At 46.7% G+C, this 26263-nt stretch overlaps 1 pseudogene across 1 annotated transcript in view; it reads left to right on the top strand.

Moving 5' to 3' along the window:
- LOC146771168 (uncharacterized) overlaps positions 1-26263 on the top strand; it is an 821319-nt pseudogene that overhangs the window by 454633 nt on the left and 340423 nt on the right. Inside the window, exon 2 of the transcript XR_014975178.1 lies at positions 20789-20871. The product of XR_014975178.1 is annotated as an uncharacterized LOC146771168 (transcript). The remainder of the gene's footprint in view (positions 1-20788; positions 20872-26263) is intronic.

Here is a 26263-nt window from a genome sequence, read left to right as displayed (position 1 = left end):
CTACCAACATTTTGTAAAATATTACTTATCCCAGATATGTCAAAGTAGAGAAAAATCTCCACATTACCTGCCTTTATCTTTTGCAAGAGATAAACAGACAAACAAAACCAGAATCTTGGGCAAGCAAATCCAAAATCAAGAGTGCTGCTTCAGCGACCTTGCCAAACAATAGTTTCCAACCTCCAACTGCCAATCTCTTGGTCGACCTAATGGTCACTGCAAAACTTGCGCCAAAGGAAGCTGGCCACCACCTGAAGGGTCAAATCGAGAAAACCAGAAAAGTTGCTTCGGTCTGCAAAGACAAGGGTCTCCTCATGCAGGACGTCTCCTCAGCAAGATTCCATTCCTCCAGCAAGACCACTCCTTCGGGCGGCCGCGTCTCCGATGAGCCCTACGAGTCGGGCACCAAACTGTGGAAATGTGCCTTTTAAGGGGCACACCGGTGCAGGGGTCACCCTTCTCTGTCCATGGGTCCTTAAACCAACAAAATAGAGATTGGCACTGAAGCTGGAATTCAAATAACAGGTTTATTAATCACTTATGAGAGGGACTACGTCAATACAACACCCTCAAGTGCTGCAGGAGGTAGTACCTTGAAGTCACAGAACACAGGCCTTATATACAGAGTTTGTTGCAGAGTAAGCATGTAGTTACAAATTGAAGGTACAATCATACACAGGAATAACTACCGACAAACATGGGCAGCAAAGTGGGAGGGGGAGCAGGAGTGCTTATGGTAGCACTAAGAGATTGACAGTTGAGTCTGAGACCAGGTGTTCTGGCAGCTACAAACTCTTTAGTATGCATATTGCTTTTAGCTGAGTCAGGAAGTCAACTAAAATAGACAGCACAGGCAGTGAAAAAGACGAGCAGCAGGGATGGGAGAATTACAAAGCCAACAAAATGGATGCCATAACCAAGATGGCTTCAGCTCATGCTAACAGAAATTATTTCAGATTTCCACTCCAACAGATTCAATGAATGAAGTCACACTAAAGGCTTCTGATCATTGGTCTGCAGGAACCTGTTCTTGATATCGAATAAGGCTGAGTCAAGGCTTGGGCCATACCAATACTGGTTGCTGTCCAAGACGTTTTGGGGGTGAGTTTACCCCAGACTTTCTGTTATCTTTAGTACAATAGGTAAGATCGATATGGGCCTAAACTTTGACAATCGCGTTCTGAAAAGTTATACTGTTAAGGAGGGATATAACCTCTAGATGTTTCACGCGCAAAAGCACCTTTCCTTCTTGGAGTGACTGACTGCTGTTATTAGAGATCTTCCTAACGGTTCTTTTAAACAAATATCTAGTGGGGTACATATTCAAAGGTCATCATGTTTGGGACCTTTTCATCACAAATGTGTCAGTTTGATTTTGCACGGCTTGGTGGAAGGCCGACCTCTTTGCATTGATTGATATTGCTGGATGAAAATTGTATGGTCCCGGGTCTAAGGAGTCTTTATTTCTGACTCATGGGCAAGATCTTGTTCTGGAAAAATATGCCCTAGAAATCTTAATGAAGTTCCCAATCTTCTCGGCTCCACTCTCATGACAAATAAGGTAACTGGAAGTGGTGCAGCGGATTTGATTTCACAAAATGGTTGCAGACTGTCCCCAAATCGCTTGGTGAGTTTACGGGTCAGTCCTCTTGTAGAGAGTCTAAGCCTTTGCTCAAAAATATTGTGAAACAGCTGTAAGATCTTAAAACACGTTTGAACTGGATCTGCCAAGATAATCCTGAGAAAGTCTCGAGATGCAGGCACTCATTTGCTGTGGTGAACTATGACCAGCAGGAGTGTTAATTGACACTTGTATGGGCTTGCTTTAAAGTGAACGCAAGTGCACCCTTGGAGTTTCAGTAGCTTATATTGCAGAACTGTTCACCAAGTTAAAACGTACACAACAAAATATTATTAATGACATAGGTGAAACCTATTGCATTTACCAATGCTTGTTTGAAGATCTGGTGAATAATACTTCATCCCATGGTTTGCATGATGCCCAGGATTTCCATTGTTCTGCAGCAGCAAATACATGTATATCCCCATCAGAAAACAGTGTGCCCAGCAGAAACATTGGTTGCAAAGAAGACCCTTGTATGTAGCGATACCATACCATTACAAATGTTGACTTTGTATCCACCAGTGTTGGCCCTTGGTATGCAAAAAATGTGACAAAGTTTCTAGTGCCAAAGACATTAGGAGAGGGGACAATGGGCATCCCTGGTGGGTGCCCCTTTGTATCACTATGGGATCTGAAATATGACATCTAATTTTAACTCTGTCCGTGGGATTAGTCTACAGTAATTTAAACAGTCGGAGGAAGTGGGGTCCCAGTCCGTACCGGGCGAGTACCTCAAATAACATTCGAGAGATTCACAAGCCTTGTGTAGATCCAAAACAAGGCAACCCGAATGTGGATACTGCTGTGGGGCATGTGCAAGTATACCCGGAAAAAGCAGCGTACTTACAAAGATGTGCTCTTGGCAGGGACAAAACCATTTTAATCCAAGTGAACCAACTGCGGAACCAATCGGGTCAGGCGATCCGCCAGAATCTTCATCAGGATTTTGTAAAAGATGTTTAACAGTGCAAGGCGTCTTTAGGACTTGAGCTCAAGTGTATTATCTCTTCATTTATTAGGCAGTGAGATAAGTAAGGTGTCGCTCAGTGTAGGTCGGCAAGGCCGCCACAGTGAGAACAGTTCATAATATAACGTTTCCAGAAGGGGTGCCAGCAAGGGTGCATACACTTTAGAAAATTCTGAAGGTAAGCCATCAGGGCTTGGAGTTTTGCTGGTTGCAAGTGCACGAAACGCTTCCTGCACTTATAAATGAACAGCTTCATGGTCCAGTATCGTCTTTGACTGTCTACCGCCTGAGCTCCTGACTGACTTTCCTGAAGTAGATGTGGTGCCTAGGTCTTAAATCGCTGGGCTGTGCTTTCATACTATTTACTTTCTCAGATAAGGTTTCCCAGGATTTCCTAGAAGAAGTTCAATTTAAATACAAAAGCACCAGAAGTAGTGTAGTACTGAGTATACAGCAACGGTGGTAGCTATGAGGTTTGTGTCATTAGCTGCCGTTTGCTGCAGGATGCTGCCTGCAGGTTTTCCAGGTCAATTGCAATGTCTTTTTGTATTCCTTCTTATAGCTTTTGCTGGCTCCAGCCGTATGTCAGGCACCCCTTTGACATCTTCCCAGACACACCATACCATAAATGGGCCTGACAACTATTCACACTCGCCATATTATAAGCATCTTCAAAAATTTCAATTTATTACACCCTAACCATGACAAGTTATTTGCCTCTTCTCCAGGGCTTTAATTGACCCAAGTAATTGAGGGCGTGGCTTCAAAACAGTAAGCTAAAAATCTGTGCTTAGCATAGTGTGCCGCCCGACTTGTATTTTGCTGTTTCTGTCATTGCATCCAGATATATGATACAACAAGTAACATCATACCTACAACAAGTCAGGACTATTGGCTTTGTCAATGGTTGCTAGTTGCATAAGATAAACAAGCAACAACTATGGCTTGTATCTAATAATGAAAAAGCTTCCACTTAAAGCCCCGGTGACACCCCGACAATGTTGCTGCTCCTGAGTTTGAAAAAGAGAAGGGAAATCCAGATAAACAAGCATTGGCATAGCCAATAGGTCTCGCCTTTGGGGCCTTATAAGTGTTTATACAGAGCTATTGGCTTTGTTAACAGGAAAGAGAGAGCAGGGTGACAGGGGAGAGAGCGCCAACCGTGTCATAGGGAACAACGGGGACCCAACCATCTATGGATGCGCCCATGGTTTATATGGGTCTGAATCCTGGCCGCAGGTATCAACAGGTCCCCAAGTTACTCTACAGTTTTTACAGGGCTACAGGTGTTAATCTAGATAACTGGCGTATAGGCGAAGAGCAGCAGTGGACTTCAGCCTAAAACAGACATATATTCTTCAATGTTTTCATTCATGTTGTTCCTACACTTCCTTATCATTGTATTTGTTCCCTTTGGTCTCTGTCCTTTATCAGTTCCCCCCTTCCCTGTCCTCCCCCGCTTTTTAAGATGGTTTGGATCAGCTCAGAATGTTGGAGTCATCCTTAACCACACACTGTGCGATGCCAAGCTCATGTGCCGACAACAGTAAACACTACTCTACCTTTATAATACAGAATGTGGTGGACATCACGCACCACCTCCGGCAGGCGCTGGCAAAGTGTCTAATGACAACAAAACCAACACGGACTGGTGGACTCGTCAAAAGGGGACACGTTCACTTATCATCACTGAACGGCAGATCAAAGCTTAAAATATTAAACAATTGTTTCAAGATCCCCAAATGTTGCAGAGGCCCTCCCCAATGGGCAACCAAAAAGTCAAAGGTCCCTTCGAGCGATGACAACCACGTTACTACCCATGGGTCACCTAATCTTCTCCACCGCGTCCACACAGTGACAGCTCACCTGTGTGCCTCAAGCCGAAAAGCTAGAAAGGCAACTGGCACACTAAACACACGCTTCCGGTGAAGGCATGCTGTGTGTGAATGGACAGGCTCACTGGTGCGCTAACCGTACAGTTGGTATTGTGGGCGCCATCTTTAGTTGGGCAGATGTGGCCTCAGAATGAACGATTGTTGTTCTTGCACAGTGTTTGAATGGAAAAACACTATTTGTTTTTGTTCTGCAAACAACGAATAAACCTCCATTGCTAGGTTGACCAGATTTTCAAAGCCAAAAACAAGGACATTTCTCCGACACAAGAGGAAAATAATCATATTCTTCTTCGACCTGGTCTACAATAACACAAATGATTTATACATTCTTATACGCATGTTACTTTAATATTAACAGCGATACCCATTGGAAAAGTATTAGATGAGCATTTTTGTGGTAAGCACAAAGGGAATTAAATACAAATGTTCTGATCCATATTGATTTACATACACGGGTATAACATCATGGAACGACTGACTAAACAAATACAGAGTTAGGATTGTGTAAATGGAAATTTACTACTATGGTGTCACCACCGACATGATTTGTCCGGTCTCTTTCTAGTCCTTGTTTTTATCGTTACTCAAGGTTTGCTGCCAGGTCTCAAAATAACGCTTTTGCAATTGTTTTAAAAAAGGCATATGCCACAAAACTAATGAATGTGAACGTGTGCTGTGTGGCATGCTGCATGTCAAACTCAGCTGCTACCCTTGTGAGTGAAGAAGAGAGACCAGAGCAGTTGTTTTATATAAAAAAGATGCCTACCTAACGTTCTTGCAATCGTTTTTAAAATGAGGACACATGCCACAAAACTAAGGCATGCTAATGTTTGCTGTGTGGCACGTTACATGTCAAAACTCAGTTGCTACCGCCTTCTCCGAGGGAAGAAGAGAGATGGAGCAGTTGTTTTGTGTAAAGAGATGCCTGCCTTTCCAGCGTGCTGTATGCAATATTACCCGATAGGAAATGCAGAGAAAACAGGCATTGACAAAGTCAATAGGCTTCGCATATGAGCTAATGGCTTTGTAAATTTATTTTAGCTACGTTGTACAACAGGGCTACTGCTGTGCACATGGCTGAAAGTTGGGTGGTGGTGGGAGAGCGCTATGACGCCGCCAGCACTAACCACGAGGGGCAGTGGGTGGTCAGTCTTCTTTGTAATTACTCCCAAAAAGTTTAATTATCCTAAGTCTGATCTAAAGTTCGCCGTGTTAGCCCTCATGGAGATAGCATCAACAAGATGCGCAGCCGCGATACGCGCTCTGTGGTGGGGGAGGGGCAGAGCGAGGCACTTGGGAGAGCAAGCGAGAAGAAAGCCAGATAGCGCCTGATCGTGCGCTGTAAGGGTGCCCGCGAGCGATGCGAGGAAAGCCAGATGGCGCTCGCGTAACTGTATGCGTAACCGCACGCTCTAGGCCACACAAAAAGCAGTGGTCGGCTTTTTGAAGCCCACTAACTAAATGTCTGGCTAGAGCAGCGCATGCGCTGGCTCAGGTGAGACCTAAAAATGACTCTCTTTAAGGCTTTCCCTTCCCCTTTAACGCTCACCTGGCATGACGTCATGCCGTAACTTCTCCACCAGTGAGAAGCGAGCAGTGTGAGCACACGTCCATCGTGTGCCTACTTTCACTTCAGTCCGGAAAAAAACGCACCGCCTGTGCCAGGGCAAAAAGCAGAACCCGATAGAGACACGTTTCGAGCCCCGCTTTAAGAAACTGCCGGTGCTCAGCATCCGTGAGACCCGTCCCACTTAAAGCCCTGCTCTTCTCCTTACCACGCATGGAAGCGGATTCACCATCTTGAGACTTTGTTTGCTCATGGACAGGTATAAAACATGCACTGGAATTACACAACTTCCTTCTGCCTACAAACTTGGGGGCTCATTTATGAGTCCTTGCGTCACTTTTGTGACGCATCAGCGGCGCAAAAACTGGACCTTGTTGCACCATATTTACAAAGTGACGCATCTAGGTAGATGCGTTACTTTTTAACCCCCTGCGCTACATTATGCCTGCGTCAGGTATAATGTATGCAGGGTGGGCGTTTCCACGTAAGTAAGCATCGTAGAAGTAACGCAGTGAAATCTACGAGATTTCACTGCGCCACTTCTAGGGTGCAAATGCGTCAATATCTTGCGCCTGCCTCACAGCAGGCGTAAGACTGACGCAGGCACTTTCACATGGGGCTTGCCCCATGTAAAAGGACACATTGCTGGAGTTGCGTCACTTTTGTGACACACTCCAGCAATGCATCACTTTTGCGCCTACAGATACGTCAGAAATACTGACGTATCTGTGACTCCTTGCGACATGATGCGTCATACTGTAAATATAACGCATCATTGGAGTCACAGGGAGGGCGCAGTGAAAAGTGACGCATCACTGTTTTCACGCAGTGATGCGTCACTTTTCATAAATGAGGCCCCTGGTGTTTTTGCGAATAGTGGGCATAGGGGCAACTTTCATCAAGAAGTTGTCATACATACTCTGGTGATCCCTCACCACGACTGGCAAATTGAAAGGGGAGACAGAGGTGCAATAATCTTTAAGATCAATATTGTCTTTTTACCTACTTTCTCCACAATAAAGTATGTGCTGTATATTAAGCTACTGCCCTCCGATAACTAGTGTAGTAGTCACAAATCCTGTGACTCGCTCCCCATTAGGTATGTGTATAGTGTTACATTAGGTGTCCTGAATTAATGGTTAGGTAATTTAAATCTTCTCCTTTTCACTGCTTCTCCACTCACAATTAACCAACATGACCAAAAGCAACTGATCAGAGCCCACTAAACTTTGAAGCATAGCAAAGACCATATCCATGATGCAGTCAGTATACACTAAAGTCACCTCTCTTGACACTACAGAGATCAGCCTTATGTGATGGGATCCCTGTATTCTTTCTCAGTTCTTACAGCAAAGAACATTGGCCATGTACACACAGACACATTCCCTATCATCTAAACCCACGTCACCAGTCCCAGCAGCCAGTTTACATCTTCTGTTTCTGCTTAGTCAATAAAAAGCATTGAACGATCCAACTCTTAAATGCGTGTACTCACAGGTCGAGTTCTGGTGTCGGCTAAATACATAATACACCGCCAATAAGCAGGGACTAAGGCACGGGCAAAGTGGGCTCTGGTCCAGGGCCCCTATGTTTCAGGGGGCACTCTGGTAAAGCCAGTTCTGTTCTGCAGAGAATCTTTCCCCGATGACCTTGAGTAATTCTTAAACAGATTGTTTTCCTTTAATTTATTTTTAATGTGGATGCTGTGTGAGCTTCTATTACAGACATTTTGCAGAGAAATGTTCTGTCTGTGTTTCATGGAACATCCATAAAAAAGTTTATTTAAGTTCAAAATGGGACCTCCCATGTGAGAAATGGGAGAGGGGTCACAGAGATTATTATTCTTTTTTTAAAAAAATGTGTTTATTGAACAGCTTGTAAGATACAAAGACATGCCCCATGTTGCGGGATCTAAGCAACAATCAGTATACATGAGTTGCATAAGCATTTTTTTAAAAGCAGTAAAGCAACACCCCTCAACTTCCCACCGCCCACGAACCCCCTCCCCCCCACGGCACTGTAGACAGTACTTTGACCCCATAACAGCATATCCTCAAATGCGGGCAGATCATAACTGCAAACTAGTCCCACGAATAAATACAGCAGAAACGTCAATTATTTTATACCAGGGTTACTCAAGAAATACATAGATAGAGGGGCCCAGAAATCCTTAGGGCTTGAAGACTTGGGAAGCTCCTCAGCATAAGCCTCCAATTGTTCTTTACAATATAGTAAGTCCTGGATCCACATTTTTACTGTAGGGGTAGATTTAGACCCCCAGCATTGCGCCACAGCCCTCTTAGCAAGTAAGGTGGAGACAGCCACTAGTCTCCGGTTACAGGGTTTAAGATTTTTCACCCAACCTAATAAACAGACATCAGGGGAACACAACACGTGTTCAGATACAACCTCCGTAAGCACATCAGCAACCTTTGTCCAGAATTTGTATATTCCCGCACAGGTCTATGAAAGGTGCAGAAAATCAGCATCCCCTTGCCCACATCGCACACACTAGGCATTATCCCGCAGACCAAAACGCCTCAGCTGTAGTGGTGTGTAATATAACTGGTGCAAATATTTAAAGTGGATGATGCGGAGGTTACAGTTTGCCGTCAAGCGGCCAGTCAGGGTACAGCAGAACTTCCACACCTCCAGTGACATGGTGTTTCCCTGTACCGCCACCCATTTAGTATATGAAGGGGAGTCCAGAGGTTTACTTTCCCTAAGGGACGCATTGTACAATTTTGTGATCAGACCCTTGCGCTCTACCCCTTCAAGCACCGCACGCAGTGCCATCAGTGTCTTGGGTTCAGCTGGATAATCTGGGTAGATGGTTTGAATCACCTGCCGCACCCTAACATAAGTGAACCCCGCCATGAACCCCTGGTTCCATCCAGCCTGAATGTCAGAAAGCGACCTGAAGTGACCCTGTGTATATAAGTCCCCCATGTGTGTAATGCCAGCCGCACCTAGCGCCTTCAGAGAAGCCGGTTCTTGTGCAGCAGAGATATCTGGATGCGCAGCAAGTGTAAGCGTTGGGGCATACAGATATGGCAACTGTGCACGGGCTGCCAGCATCTTCCATGCCCATGCTGTGCAAAGCGCGGGGTTGATTTCAGTCCTAGGCCCTCCTCCCCCGCCAGACAGACAAGGCAGTCGCAGCCAGAGCTCGCGGAAGTACGGCTTCCGCCTCAATTGCCACGTGTGGTTGGAACCACTGAGGGAAGTACCAGAAATAGGCAAACTGGGCCTGCGCGCAAAGATAGTAAAGCTGCATATCAGGAGCTTCGAAGCCAGCCCTCTCCAATGGTAATGTCAGCACCTCCCAGCTATATGTAGGTTTCTTACCCCCCACACAAAGGCCAGTAGTGCTGACTGAAGCGAGTTAAACAACTCAAGATGAAGACGGATGGGAATATTAACAAAGAGATAGAGTAGTTTGGGCAGAATCGACATCTTGACTACAGCTATACGATCTGCTAAGGAAAGCGGGAGTTTGGCCCATCTCGCTGCCTGCTCAGTAATCTTGGTGTGGACGCGGCCATAATTTTCGGAGATCACCACATCAGGATCTCTATACAGCCAGAAACCTAAATATTTCACGGGATCGGTTGACCATGTCAATGGGGTATCCAGATCAACTATCTGCGTACCGGCCGTCAGTGGAAATACCGTCGACTTCGCCCAGTTAATGCCCAGCCCTGAATAACGCTCAAATTTGACATATTTGCGAAGTAGTTCTGGGAGGAACGTTGTGGGCTCACGAACGTACAAAAGCATATCATCGGCGTACAGTGAGACCACCAGTGGCCGCTGTTGAATGCACAACGCAGCCTGCACGTGGCGCTGTCTAAGCTTACAGGCCAGAGGCTCCAACGGAAGCGCAAAAAGCATCGGCAACAGGAGGCTGCCCTACCGTGTGCCGCGCCTAATTGGGAAAGCGTCCAAAACCCAACCATTGACTCTTACACGCGCCGCAGGCGCCTCATATAATAGTTATATCCATCGCAGAAAAAAGGGTGGCAGCCCCATACGGAGTAGGACAGTGAACATATACTGCCAGAGTAGGTAATCAAATGCCTTGGCTGCATCGAGCAGCACAGCGACCACCTGAAAATCTCCCTCAAAATAGTTTAATGTGGAGAATATAGTATGTACGCTATGCGCCGTTGACCGGGCAGGGACAAAGTCCGATTAATCCAGGAGAACCAGATTAGGAATAAGGGGTTGGAGCCTACTGGCTATCATTTTCGCCAAGATTTCGGCTTCTATATTAATAATTGAGACAGGCCGGGAAGAGTCACAGCGATTGGCAGCTTTATCTGACTTGAGAAGCATAACTATGAGTGCCTCCTTCAACGTGGGAGGGAGTGTTCCACTATCGTAAGCATCTGCAAAGACCTCTAAAAGCCTGGGCACGAGATCATCCGCATAGGCCTTGTAGAACTCAATAGGGAGTCCGTCCAGGCCAGCCGCCTTACAGGTGGGGAGTGAATTTATGGCCAGTTCAACATCTTCAATATCAAAAGGTTGCGTGATATATTCACGTTGGTCTCTAGACAGCCACCCCAACACGACATTGTCTAAGTATGCGTTAATATCTGCGGCCGACGCCTGTGCCTGGTCCCCATAATGTTCGGAGTAGGATTCAAGCACCACCGTGCTAATTGCAGGGGTATCATGGTGTGCTATCCCCTCCTCTTCCAATATCTCTGTAATATAGTCCTGGCTTCTGGGAGCAGCCAGTTTCTGAACAAGGGAGCGGTTAGGCCGGCCCCCCTCCCCCTAGTAGCGAGGCATGCAGCGCCGCGACCTGTGCGCCATTTCCTGGTCAGCAGTTTCGTTATGTTTGGTTACCAAGCTTCAGGACGCTCGCCTGCACTCCCATACAGACCCCCCTGATAGTAACTTTAAATCGGTACAAAAGGCGGTGGTGATGGACGGAGCATCAGAACCAATCAAACACTCACACCCAGTCAACAGATCTGGGTTTGATCCATCACCGTTCTTTAGCCCACTCTGCCACCCCAGTTCAGACATGGCCATATGCAAATCAGTCTGACCCTGTGCCTCATGAGAACAGTCCAGCCCGAACTGCCAATCCATGCCTTCCCTGGACCGGAAACAAGCTTTCTAGGACCGGTTTCTGGCATTTCAGCCTTCTTCAGCCAGGCTTGCTTGCATCCAGTGGCAAAGTGAGCAAGGGACTCACGTCTGAGCATACCCTGCCAACTTATGGCGAACAAAGCGGTACAAAATGGGGTGGTGATGGACAGAGCATCAGAACCAATCAAACACTCACACCCAGTCAACAGATCTGGGTTTGATCCATCACCGTTCTTTAGCCCACTCTGCCACCTCAGTTCAGACATGGCCATATGCAAATCAGTCTGACCCTGTGCCTCATGGGAACAGTCCAGCCCGAACTGCCAAGCCATGCCTTCCCTGGACCGGAAACAAGCTTCCTACGACCGGTTTCTGGCATTTCAGCCTTCTTCAGCCAGGCTTGCTTGCATCCAGTGGCAAAGTGAGCAAGGGACTCAGGTCTGAGCATACCCTGCCAACTTATGGCGAACAAAGCGGTACAAAAGGGGGTGGTGATGGACGGAGCATCAGAACCAATCAAACACTCACACCCAGTCAACAGATCTAGGTTTGATCCATCACCGTTCTTTAGCCCACTCTGCCACCCCAGTTCAGACATGGCCATATGCAAATCAGTCTGACCCTGTGCCTCATGGGAACAGTCCAGCCCGAACTGCCAAGCCATGCCTTCCCTGGACCGGAAACAAGCTTCCTAGGACCGGTTTCTGGCATTTCAGCCTTCTTCAGCCAGGCTTGCTTGCATCCAGTGGGAAAGTGAGCAAGGGACTCACGTCTGAGCATACCCTGCCAACTTATGGCGAACAAAGCGGTACAAAAGGGGGTGGTGATGGACGGAGCATCAGAACCAATCAAACACTCACACCCAGTCAACAGATCTAGGTTTGATCCATCACCGTTCTTTAGCCCACTCTGCCACCCCAGTTCAGACATGGCCATATGCAAATCAGTCTGACCCTGTGCCTTATGGGAACAGTCCAGCCCGAACTGCCAAGCCATACCTTCCCTGGACCAGAAACAAGCTTCCTAGGACCGGTTTCTGGCATTTCAGCATTCTTCAGCCAGGCTTGCTTGCATCCAGTGGCAACGTGAGCAAGGGACTCACGTCTGAGCATACCCTGCCAACTTATGGCGAACAAAGCGGTACAAAAGGGGGTGGTGATGAACGGAGCATCAGAACCAATCAAACACTCACACCCAGTCAACAGATCTGGGTTTGATCCATCACCGTTCTTTAGCCCGCTCTGCCACCCCAGTTCAGACATGGCCATATGCAAATCAGTCTGACCCTGTGCCTCATGGGAACAGTCCAGCCCGAACTGCCAAGCCATGCCTTCCCTGGACCGGAAACAAGCCTCCTAGGACCGGTTTCTGGCATTTCAGCCTTCTTCAGCCAGGCTTGCTTGCATCCAGTGGCAAAGTGAGCAAGGGACTCACGTCTGAGCATACCCTGCCAACTTATGGCAAACAAAGCGGTACAAAAGGCGGTGGTGATGGACGGAGCATCAGAACCAATCAAACACTCACACCCAGTCAACAGATCTGGGTTTGATCCATCACCGTTCTTTAGCCCACTCTGCCACCCCAGTTCAGACATGGCCATATGCAATTCAGTCTGACCCTGTGCCTCATGGGAACAGTCCAGCCCGAACTGCCAAGCCATGCCTTCCCTGGACCGGAAACAAGCTTCCTAGGACCGGTTTCTAGCATTTCAGCCTTCTTCAGCCAGGCTTGCTTGCATCCAGTGGCAAAGTGAGCAAGGGACTCACATCTGAGCATTCCCTGCCAACTTATGGCGAACAAAGCGGTACAAAAGGGGGTGGTGATGGACGGAGCATCAGAACCAATCAAACACTCACACCCAGTCAACAGATCTGGGTTTGATCCATCACCGTTCTTTAGCCCACTCTGCCACCCCAGTTCAGACATGGCCATATGCAAATCAGTTTGACCCTGTGCCCCATGGGAACAGTCCAGCCCGAACTGCCAAGCCATGCCTTCCCTGGACCGGAAACAAGCTTCCTAGTACCGGTTTCTGGCATTTCAGCCTTCTTCAGCCAGGCTTGCTTGCATCCAGTGGCAAAGTGAGCAAGGGACTCACGTTTGAGCATACCCTGCCAACTTATGGCGAACAAAGCGGTACAAAAGGGGGTGGTGATGGACAGAGCATCAGAACCAATCAAACACTCACACCCAGTCAACAGATCTGGGTTTGATCCATCACCGTTCTTTAGCCCACTCTGCCACCCCAGTTCAGACATGGCCATATGCAAATCAGTCTGACCCTGTGCCTCATGGGAACAGTCCAGCCCGAACTGCCAAGCCATGCCTACCATGGACCTGAAACAAGCTTCCTAGGACCGGTTTCTGGCATTTCAGCATTCTTCAGCCAGGCTTGCTTGCATCCAGTGGCAATGTGAGCAAGGGACTCACGTCTGAGCATACCCTGCCAACTTATGGCGAACAAAGCGGTACAAAAGGGGGTGGTGATGGACGGAGCATCACAACCAATCAAACACTCACACCCAGTCAACAGATCTGGGTTTGATCCATCACCGTTCTTTAGCCCACTCTGCCACCCCAGTTCAGACATGGCCATATGCAAATCAGTCTGACCCTGTGCCTCATGGGAACAGTCCATCCCGAACTGCCAAGCCATGCCTTCCCCGGACCGGAAACAAGCTTCCTAGGACCGGTTTCTGGCATTTCAGCCTTCTTCAGCCAGGCTTGCTTGCATCCAGTGGCAAAGTGAGCAAGGGACTCACGTCTGAGCATACCCTGCCAACTTATGGCGAACAAAGCGGTACAAAAGGGGGTGGTGATGGACGGAGCATCAGAACCAATCAAACACTCACACCCAGTCAACAGATCTGACTTTGATCCATCACCGTTCTTTAGCCCACTCTGCCACCCCAGTTCAGACATGGCCATATGCGAATCAGTCTGACCCTGTGCCTCATGGGAACAGTCCAGCCCGAACTGCCAAGCCATGCCTTCCCTGGACCGGAAACAAGCTTCCTAGGACCGGTTTCTGGCATTTCTGCCTTCTTCAGCCAGGCTTGCTTGCATCCAGTGGCAAAGTGAGCAAGGGACTCACGTCTGAGCATACCCTGCCAACTTATGGCGAACAAAGCGGTACAAAAGGGGGTGGTGATGGACGGAGCATCAGAATCAATAAAACACTCACACCCAGTCAACAGATCTGGGTTTGATCCATCACCGTTCTTTAGCCCACTCTGCCACCCGAGTTCAAACATGGCCATATGCAAATCAGTCTGACCCTGTGCCTCATGGGAACAGTCCAGCCTGAACTGCCAAGCCATGCCTTCCCTGGGCTGGAAACAAGCTTCCTAGGACCGCTTTGTTCGCCATAAGATGGCAGGGTATGCTCAGACGTGAATCCCTTGCTCACTTTGCCGCTGGATTTAAGCAAGCCTGGCTGAAGATGGCTGAAAGGCCAGAAACCGGTCCTAGGAAGCTTGTTTCCGGTCCTGGGAAGGCATGGCTTGGCAGTTCGGGCTGGACTGTTCCCATGAGGCACAGGGTCAGACTGATTTGCATATGGCCATGTCTGAACTAGGGTGGCAGAGTGGGCTAAAGAACGGTGATGGATCAGCCCCGGATCTGTTGACTGGGTGTGAGTGTTTGATTGGTTCTGATGCTCTGTCCATCACCACCCCCTTTAGTAACTTTAAATGCCTCCCATAGGACCCCTGCACTATCCACTGAGCCCTGATTTTTTTAAAAGACATTACTGATTGCTGCACCCACAGTTCACCTAAAAACCTGGTCAGTAAGCGAGGACGGCTGCAACCGCCACTGGAAGGGGGTCGTTTACAAGCGGGACCTGCATCACCAGAATCACAGGGGAGTGGTCTGACAATGTTTTGGCAAAGTTATGTACATCCACGACCCAAGTGCATTCCACCTCCGAGAGGAGCCAATAGTCCGGGCGAGACCATGTGCCATGTACTGTGGAGATAAACGTGCTCTCACGTGTACCCGGGTGCCGCAGGCGACAAATGTCATGATTTGCTCCTGCACCCAGTAGACCTAGCAAAGCATCGGTTGACTGTCTATGTCGTGCTGCCCCACTACCCAGACTGTCCAGCTCCATGTCAAAGCAGGTATTGAAATCACCCCCCCAGATCAGTTCTGCAGGAGGAAAGGTCGATATGCGTCACCAGACCTCTGCAAAAAGGAACAGTCGTCGACATTTGGGCCATAGACATTCACCATAAGGACTTCCACTCCACCTAGCTTACCGTGGATCAGCTCGAACCTGGCCTGTGTATCCGTTTCTGTGGTAAGTACAGTGAATGGTACCCCTCTTTTAACCAGAATCATCACCCCCCTAGCATAGGAAGAGTAAGAAGAAGCCACCCTCAGCCCAGCCCAACGGGCGCCGACATTTTTTTCAGAGTGTTGCGTAAGATGCGTTTCTTGCAAGAACGCCACCTTTACGTCCGGTCTATCCAGATGTGCCAAGACAGAGCGTATTTTCTTGGGACTATTTAAGCCATGCACGTTCCAAGTGAGGAACCTTATATCACCACCCAGGGAAAGGCAAAATCATCTTGAAGCAAATATAGGAGGTACAATTTAGAAAACAGGCCATGGGAGTAGATAGACTGTACGACAAACCAGTGCTGCCCTTCCCAACCCCTCCCTCCATCAAAACCCCCAACCCACTTCAGCACCCCCAACGTGCCAAAGCCATCCCTCCCCTGAACGAAGGGCCCCAAAAAGGGATAACAAACAAGTCGCAGCATGTGGGGTACACCAGAGTGCTACTAGCCTCCTGCAGAGCAGGAGGTGGCTGATCAGGTTTAAGAAACATACGATAGAATGCTGAGCCATTAACTACAAATCGCACAAGAAAATAGCCATGTAAAACAGAGCCAAGCCCCACAGGACATTGGCAGCAAATACCCAAGACAGTACTATGACTGACAAAAAGTGAACCGTAGTGGAAACAGATTAGGTAACAGTGCACTACCCCCGGGAGTCTACTGATATTCATCATCAGATGCAACCGATGATTCTCGAAGTTTTTTCTCCAGTTTCTTCACATGCTCCATCCCTGCTTTCGGAGTGGTAAAGATCTTACAGTTGCCCTCTTGTCCAATTCGCAAACGAGCAGGGTAGAGCATAGCATAAGGGACACCTTCAGACTGTAGAAATTCCTTGACTGCCCCAAACTCCCTGCGGGCAGCCTGGACAGCTACAGTGAGTCCAGGAAAAAAGACAAAGTGTTCCCATGGTGATCTATATTGCCCTTCTCGTGAGCCAGGCGTAAAATGGCGTCCCGGTCCCGATAATTCAGAAGCCAGGATATTATGGGGCGGGGTGGAGCGCCTGGGACCGGCCTCACCGCTAGCGAGCGGTGGGCCCTCGCAACAACAAACATCGAGGACAGGTTTTCAGAGCCAAAGATATCCCTGAGTAATGTTTCCACATAGGTCTCCATTTTCCCGGTGTTGGTGGACTCCGGAAGGCCCGTTATTCTGACAATATTTCTGCGGGACCGGGCCTCTAAGTCCTCGTTCTTTGCCTGGATTAACTCAAGGACCTTTTCCATGTTGAGTGTTTTACTAGAGACTTCACTAAGTCCATCCTCGGTGGCCCAAACTCGCTGCTCCACCTCCCCCACCCTCGTATTCTGTTTTTCAAGCTGTGTGGACATGTGGTCCAATCTATGATTCAAGGCAGCCATTGTCCCTTCTATAGCTTGGAGGCTGCGCTGCATGGCCTGGAGAGTGGCTTCCAATGTAGACTTGCCCTCCCCAGGGGGATCCGCTCCCGAGTCCGAGGCCACCTTTTGCTGGATCTTGTCAGATTTGTGGGCCTCAAACGTGAGGCGAGTCTGTGATTTATCCGTTCTGCCCATATTGAGAATACAGTGATGGGAGTACCCACACAACGTGGAAGAGCAGGACGTGCCGCAAATGACACCACTTCTATACCTGGACAAAGGCCCCCAGACCACAATCGAGTGCAAGTCCCAGGAGATAACAGCCGGACTGACCCACAACACTCACGACAACTCTGCAGGCTGAGGTCAAAGTCAAATGTCACTAACAGGCGTTGTTCTGAGCAATCTGTGGAGAAATGCGCTATGGGCCCCTAGTTCATGTACACGTGCAGGCTTGCCATGCAAAGGAAAGGAAACCACTTATCACGTAGTAGATCACCAGTAGCAGGTATCGGTGGGTTAGAAGAGGGCAGTCCAGTGCGGAGGAGATTGGGGTCCACTCTGCTCACGCCCGCTCCACCAGGCGTGAAGAATCCAAACAGCCGCACCTGACCCCCCCATAGCTTGGTGTAACAAGCACACACCAATGACCATGGCACTTCCACATACAATTATGAAGGGTAGAGGCGACAATGAAACACACCCTCAGAGGCCCATAAGCCACGTGGGTGATCACAAGGACATGCAATAGAACAGAGCCACCAGTCAGGGGGTCGGCACAGCTGGATGGCAGTGCTGGGTAGGCGGCGGCCTTCAGTGAGATGGCGAATCCCGCGCTGGTAGGCCTCAGCACATATAGCGCAGACTAGGCTACTGCGCGTGAAGACTAATACTGAAAGCACCAAGGCTCATCTCTCACACCAGCAGCATGCAAGCTGCAACGTTATGGAAAACGCAGTGGGGTATCGCCGCCTCCCCCAACCGGGAGCCCCCGCTCAGGTCAGTGTACAGTGTCTTGACGGGCTGTCACAACACTCGGGCCGCGGCTGCCATGCGCGCACCCACCGCCCACAGCTCGCAGGCCACAGCACACAGCCCAGCCCGCACCCGCCGCCGCAGCTGCAGGCCACGCTGCGGCCGCACCTCCCCTCACCGCAACCAGCCGGGCTACGCGACCGGCCTCCGCTGCTATACAGGCCCAGGTCCAGCACCGTAGGTCAGGTTTGCTCACCATCTTGCGCCGCAGCTCCGTCCGGGGGCCCCCTCAGCCGCGCTCCCAGCGCCGGGCGTTCAACAGCCAGGCAGATCACCGGAAAGGACACCAGCGGGGTCTAGGCAGCACAGGGTATCAATGCGCTTGCAGGGTATCGTTCTACGTCTCCCTAAGAGACTCGGACAGCAGTTGAGACCAACAGTGTACTACCGCGATCCGGCAGCCGCCATCTTGTGCACAAACAGCGAGTTCACCCGGGCCTCCGCAAATCCTCGCACCCGAGGCGCAGAGAGGCTGCAAAATATACCACACCGGTCCCCGATGCTCTGCCGTTATGGTTCTTGGGTCTTAGTGCGAAGATGCAGTGTATTTAGGGCAGTTAATTGGCGAATTTGCAACCAGCCGGACCGAGCTGCACTAAGGCACAGCCATCTTGTCAAGGGCCCTCTTGCGCCCCCTCACAGAGATTATTTGAAGCAATATTAGTGAGCTGCTCTTGTGTTACAATATTGAAAACACACATCACTATCCCTGAATATTAGATGTAAACACCTTTCGAATTTGGACGAGTGTGCCTGTGCGCTCTCAATGACCTGGACAGAGAGGGCATGAAAGAATTGAAATTGGATCATAAATTCAGAGCTGTTTGTAAAAGGGGCCCCCAAAATAGTTTGGCCGAGGGCCCCCAAAATCTCTACGCTGTCCCTGCCAATAAGCGCTTCTCTTAAATGGAGGAATTCGAAAACAAATAATGGCAAAACCATAGGAAGCATATGATACGAGAGTAAAGGGGAGGATAAAAGGAAAAATATGCCATCCTAAAAGTTTCAGTCAAGTATGTGCAATAAAAATATTACATTAAAAAATATATATAACATATTAATTGGTACGCCCTAGCAGCCAGGTATAATTAGAACAGGTTTGAAAACCCTTTTATATTTTAATTCACAATACAAAATTCTTATTGACGCAAGAAAAAGGCATCATTGGCTTTGAATAACGGTAACCCTAAGACATGGTTTTTCTTCAGCGCTAAAATAAATCAAAGAATAAAGAATGGAAAGAAAAAAGCATTGGTAGTGTTAAGTATTGGCCTAACATCCCTGGCACTGAGGAGCACTTCTTTTTAGGAGAAGTTGTACATGTGATATTGAAAAATACTGTCGCTCACAGTGCAAGAGAGCCTATGGCTGAAATGAACTGATCAATTGCCCTGTGCTGTATGCTGTGATCGGCAGAAGCAAAATGTGAATGACTTAAGAACAGACCAGTGGATGAAGGCTTACCCAAATCCCCTATGTGTATGTATTTTTTTATTTATGATTTTTTATTGAGTACATGAGGCTAACTGTACAGCTATAGCTGCGTCTGGAGAAGACCTAATATGATGGGTACAAGAAAATGGCAGAAGACCCAATAGTCAACAGACAAGGCAATTGTAAACCCCAGATTCATATACAAATCAGCTACTAGAACTGTTAAGACATTTCAACCCTCAGTGCCAGGGATATTTGGCCAAGACCCCTGCCACAAGGGTGGTATCATAGGAATATTTGAACTGGTTGAATGATTGTGTGTCATCATAACAGCGAGCAAAGAGTGGTTCACATGTGCATTGATTTATATGACTTAAAGCACTTTATATAGGTAGACACACATTCACTATCAAACATTTTGGATTTGTTGGTCCCAGAGGGTGGGCAGAGTTGTTGTCCAATGTGCTCCTATCCTCCATGTATACTTAAATCTATCTGCATTTAGAAGGTCACTATAGATACACATCATCATGGCAAGTATTGCTAACTACTTGTATTCTTGTATTCTTTCCATTCGGGCTGCCAGTGGCATTGGCAATGTTTCAGTGAATGCTGCTTTCAATACCCTCAAGAACAAGTAAACGTTTTAGAATGGCCTCAACAGACAAACAAACAAAGCAGCATGCAATAGTACTTAAAATATTCTTTAGTAGGGAAAGACTGGACTGAGAACATAGAAGGCTGGTCGCAAAGGTGACCTGGTGGCCCAGTGGCAGATTCACCACCAGGGTGAAGCCAGCTGACACTCTACCAACCCTATGGTTCCTCTGTTTCTAAACAAGGTGAGGAAACAGTTAAGTTGGCGGACAAGGCATTTTTGGTGAATGTCATACATTCATCAGTCTCTAAATGCGGCCTTTTATTCCTGTTTCCTGAGCACACCTTGCAAATGGCCAGCACATATGGAAGAAACTAATTATCTTAAAGCATAAATAGGCTTTTGAATATAGTGAATAGAGAAGCTGTAGAAAACATGTAGATTGCTTTAGATAATAAGCTGTAGAAAATTCATCTTAAAATAATACACAGAAGCCATACTTTAATCTTGCAGGAGTTGCCTGGAGGCAATCCAGTTGATGTGTTGTGATATGTTGGTTCTCCTATATTACTTTAAATAGCACTAACAAAAGTGTATTTTGCAATGACAAACATTCACCATAAAACACACAACAAGCCTTGTGCTCCACAAATGATATGTTGATTACTGTGCAAGTCACTCACCTTGGGGGAAGATGTTTTAAGTTTCTTTGAATAGGATGCTTAGAATGCTTTACCAGAATCCATTCTCTCATCTTCACTGTGATGTGTGTTGTCATGTTTTAGGCTTCAGAACTCCAATTTTGCATTAGCAAAGAGTGAGTTAGTCTAGATTTCAATCATATAAATACACAAACCATCTATTTTTCAGATCTCGCAGGCTAAGATGAAGAATGCAAACCTTGCCATGGACATCCACTGTAAAGAAATGGATCTTAATACCTTGAAGCAAAGGTGATTCTTTTGTTTTTCTTGTGTGTGTTAGAGAATGGTTGGGGATATGGTACAAGATGGAATCACAGATAATTGAATGTAATTCAACTGCAGCTCGTCTGCAGAAATGTAAGTGTGATATAATGTTGATCTGAGATCATGATCAAACAATGAGCTCGCTATTGGGGTGGTTTTCAAAGTATGGATGTCATCGGCAAAAAAGAAATGTACGTCTGGAGGTGTATGATGTTTGATCTTTTGAGAAGTGGCATTGCCTACAAGAGGAAGGTAAACTCCACCAAGGGCAGAAGTTGTCTATTGGATTGGGAAGTTGACTGGTAAAACAAGGTGAACCCTAGTGGGAGAAGCTGGTATCTATTAGATCTATGACGTAAACGTACATCTAACTCAGAACCTTTTCTCCAGCATAGAACCTAACCGAGCACAGAACCTAATCTTAATTCTTCATCAAAGCCTAAATCTAAACTTTCATATATTTTGTATGTTTTGCATTTGGATTTATTTATGTTATGGTTTTTTAACAGCCTAAAAATTACATTTGTTGAAGCAAACATTCTCTGTATTTTTACTAAATTGGGTTACTGGTTGAGGGGGGTAAAAACCTACTCAATCAGCATCCACAATCCTTGTCAGGGTGAGGCACGAGAAAACCCCAAAATAACCTGTGCTCAACCCTCTGGTAGCTTTCACAAAGAGCTGTCAGGATTAACTTAGAGGCAATGCGTAAAGTATATATGCAGCACTTCAAACAGTAATAAAGTGAAAACACAACACCATCCCACACCATTTTAGAAAAATAGAGCAAGATTGAATAAATATTTTGCCACCTAAACAACAAAGATCCTATCAGTAGAACTGGAGATATGCAATTTTAAGGATTTAAGTGAAAATAGCGCATAAAATCCCAAATCGCCACTTACAGCTATCTGGTCGTACGAAACCGTGAGAAAGTCACAAGTTCAGGCTCACCAGGATGGAGCATGGGTCGGATACAATGATCATGTTAGTCCCGCTGAAAAGTTACCTTCCCACATTAGCGCAAAGAGTCCCGTTTGTGGTGAGGGGACTGCGAGGAGCAAGAAAGTGTAATGGACCGTTGACCTTGTAGCATGAAGAGCAGGCCTGGTGTCCCGGATGGTAGTCATTGTAGCGTGAAGACCCTGTTGTCATCGGGGGGGTTGAGCCAGAGCTTCGCGATGATGTTCCCCATGAGTAGTTGGTGCTGTACTGCGAAAGGTCAGTTTGACAGAACTTCACGTTGGTGGGCTGTGCGAGCAACAAGATTTTGGCTCCATCAGGACCGTGCACAGTCACGAAGAGCCCAATAACGGCAATTCAGCTGTACTAAGCCCACACCAAGGTTCCAGGACCTGAAGGGCATCACTTGTGGGTCAGGAGCTAGCTCCAGCTGTATCTGGGTGCTGGTTCAGGTGGTGGAAGCCTGTTATGGTCCTGTGGCTCCGAACAGGAGGCCAGCAGGCTCGTTTTGGAGTCACTCTGGGTGTCCTGGGTACAGGTTCAATCCATGTGACTCAGGCAGGTGGGCAACAATCCAGCAAGGCAGCATTCCAGCAAGGCAATAGTCATGCAGGGCAGCAGTCAAGCAGAATGGCAGTCCTTTCAGCAGCACAGCAGTCTTTCTTCCTGTCAGAGTCCCCACAGGTCCAGAAGTGTCCTGAAGAGTTGGTGTCTGTGGTCCAATATTTATATCAGGAGCCTCCTTTGAAGTGGGAGACATTTCTAGAGGTTTCCCTAAGCAGTGCATAGGTTTCCTGCCTCCACTGCCGTGGCTGAAGACTAACTACAGGAGGTGTGCAGCCCTTTCTGTGGAGTAAAGGAAAACAAGGGACACCCTACTCACATGGAACCAGGGTACATAATCTATAACCAGAAACAGTGATCCCTGTGGAAAAATGTAAGCAATAAACAATATTGATATGCACAATGGCAATAAACAGGGGTAAGGAGGATGTCCAAACGATAGGTAAGAGCATATACAACTTGATTGTAAATTCAGAATGTTTATATACATAAATCATCACAGTTATATTCAAGATAAGTGCATAGTGTCCCCACGTTAACATGGAACCTACAAAACAGTGTGTGACATTTTGTGACATAGAGAAATGGTTTCCATAGTGACAAAGTCGACCATCAAATTAGTACATAATGAACACAGCCTTCTAATTTGATAATAGAGACTGGTGAATGGTTCGCTTTAAGTATTGTCGACGACGTTTCGACCCCGTCAACAGTAGGGGGTCTCTTAAGGACCTCTCAATGTGGGGACATCTGTAAGATGATGATACAATAGAATAAATCAGGGTGGGGCCAAACACAGCCAAAGGGATGTAATTATATGCTGATGAGCGATAAAACTAGTACCTGAAAGAGCAATATGCTGTCCAAGTGACAGTAGTGCACCCCAAAGAAGTGAAGGTATAGGAAGGGTACTCACGTGGGACCCAGCCGGGAACTGACAAAATGAGAAAGAGGGGGCAATGAGACCTCATATTAAACTACTATGGAAGAGAAGTGAATTCTGATGGTAAAAAACGTGGGTAAAAAGGGACTTACCCCAGTGAGGGGAAGGACAGTCTTGGTATGTGCTATGTACAGTAACCAGCATCTGTTTCCATAAAAACACGACAATCCGTGTGGTCGATAATTAGTTACGCATGAGTAAACACGACAGTGCGTGTGGATTTAACGTGTTTCTGCAAAAATAAAGAATTACTGATGTAGCCAAGGATGCAGTGTCAACAAACATGGGCTAAAAATAATCAGGGTTGAGCGCTCTAACTCCGCTCTTACCATTTTTGCAGCAATGATGACCGCAGGATGAAACCACAGACGCGTGCAGCCGCTACGTGTTAGGAAAAGAGAACCACGCGAGTCCGTCTCCTCTTGTGTATTGACGAGGGGCCAGCACTCGCTGCGGTGGAGTATAAAAGGTGTGCTTGCCTGCCAAAAGACCAGGAACAAGCATTTACAATGCAACGGTCTCGGCATTGTTAAAGTTAGAGCTATTGGCAGTGCTCATGACAATGACGTTTCCTTAAATGTTTTAAAAACAAAAACATAAACAAAAATAATGTCATGAGCAATGCCAATAGCTCTAACTTTACCAATGCCGAGACCATTGCATTGTAAATGCTTATTGCTAATAAGACTGTGTCCTAACAGGGTTGTTCACTTTCTTGTCGCTTACGTGAGTCAGGGTACATTCTCTGTGAATCTTCCGGTTTGTCCCGGCGATGGACTGTCTGCACAAAGCACCTTGCACTTTATCCTCTTCTGCAAATTTTATTCAACACTGAGGTCTGCTTATATTTTACCACGTTTGAGGCAGGCAGATTTAAGGCAGTGCAGGATTGTAATTGAGGTTTTGCAGAAGTCATCTACTGAGAGGTTATGTTACTCGATTGCAATGTTTATACAACGAGTGATACGTCTACGTTCTACACATGCCCCATGAAAGTGGGCACTTTTGTTCATGACTCTTTTTGTTAATATTGTATGTTGATTTTATATACTGATCTTTTGGACAATGAATCTGAGAGACTTTTTTCAAGGCTAAAAGGGAAAACAGCACTTTTTTTATTTTTGTACTCTAATACATTGTTTTATTATTCGTACAAGGTACATTATCATATTTTGTTACCTGGCGGACTCACTGAGTTTACTGTTGGAGGATGTGGTTGTGTAAGCAGCAAACATGGCTATCTCACTATATTACACCGTTACCTCTTTTTCCTTGTATTCAGTAAAGATCTGTCGTTTTTTATATATATAAATTATGTATTTTTTATGTGAAGTTTTAAGATCTTCTTTTCTTTTAAAAATCGAATAAAGGATTGGATTGCATTGAAATGAACTCTTAGCATCGCACCTAGTTACAATAAACCTAATGTTGAAAGGACCCTGGGTCAGAGCGCAGCGTTCCTTCTTGAGGCTGGGAGGAAGACAAGTCAGTCGACTGGCAGAAAGGTCCTTGCACACGTGTGTTCAATTAATATTCGCTTCAAAACACGTATAAAAATGTCAAAACTACTTTCTTCCTCAATGTAAGAGAAGGGAGGAGGCTATTTTTAAGTTAATGGCACGCCTCTCCCTTCACTGCACGAAAAGTGAAGAGGGTCACCGCCTCAATGACAGCATTTACACTGATTATCAAAGCAACAGGACCGGCTCTCAGTCCCCACAGGTCTTCAACGAGACGCTTGTGAACTGCAGCTCACACAGCAAATACACACCTTTTTAGATTTTGAACCATCAACCGTCAAGTGGTTAAAACTTTCTTTTTATCCTTTAATATTGCAATAGGGAGGGGGCAAAAGTAGCTCTATTGTGACTCGCAAGTGCCCATGGGACTAGGGCCAAGCCCGAGCCAGTCATTCAGCCTGAACCTTGCTTGGTTTGCAGATAAAGTCCCACGCCTGCCTATCTTCAGATACAAGCAGTCCTGTAAAATAGTGTCAAATAATCCTTTAAGTTTTCGCTGATATTCAGGGACAGCTTGTTTAGGCAAACTTTTTTGTGATGTACCTACAGCCGTACATGTGCTTATGACAGCCTCAGCTGTAGGGGGCATAGGCGGCTTGTTGCCAACCGGCTCCCACGATGGTGTCCAAGAAATAAGACTGTGCTATCTGCTCTCAGAGACATGGACCTGATCTACTCTACAGCTGCAACATTTTCTGCACAATTAGAGGGGTTACCACCATCCGCAGCATAATTTGCAGATCACAACAAAAAATAACATCGAGTTTAATTTCAAGTAGATCAAAAGTGACTAAAAACATAGCAACGCATCGTTAGTTGCTCCATTCATGCGTTAACATGGCAGGTGAATCTTGTCCCTTGACAGCGAAAAAATTGCGAAATAGTGGCGCCATTGTATGCCACATAATTTGCTTTTTCTTGCCGCAGAATTTCGTCGTCCATTTCTGCTTAATTCCACTGGCTGTGTAAATACTTTATAAATGTACAAGGTAAAGAGTATTTGGCAAATTTTAAAGTTCGATAGCAGTAAACGACACTTTCAAGAACCTTCATTGTTACTTTGGCTTATTTTAAATGACCGATCTGTCTTCTATTCCTCCACCATTCAAAACCAACCTGACGGTCTGTTTGTTAAACACCACTAAGTGCTGTAGCTAAATTACTGAACCCGCCTGGCGGCTTGCAGCACCATACAAAAAACACAACAACATTGCTGCGCTTTTATTGATGGTGGCGAACCATCGATTTTCTAGGCCAAGGTTGGTAATATGGGGTCAAATAACAATGTCCTCTATTTTAAACATAATATCGAAAAGGCGGAAAACGCGAAGAAAGTACCCGAACACAACAGAAAGAAGCCAGAATGGCCAATGCAAGCACTTACGTA

This window comes from Triturus cristatus, unplaced genomic scaffold (genome assembly GCF_964204655.1).
Source record: "Triturus cristatus unplaced genomic scaffold, aTriCri1.1 SCAFFOLD_147, whole genome shotgun sequence".
Classification (NCBI taxonomy): Eukaryota; Metazoa; Chordata; class Amphibia; order Caudata; family Salamandridae; genus Triturus; species Triturus cristatus.
This window is presented reverse-complemented; position numbering and strand designations above follow the sequence as displayed.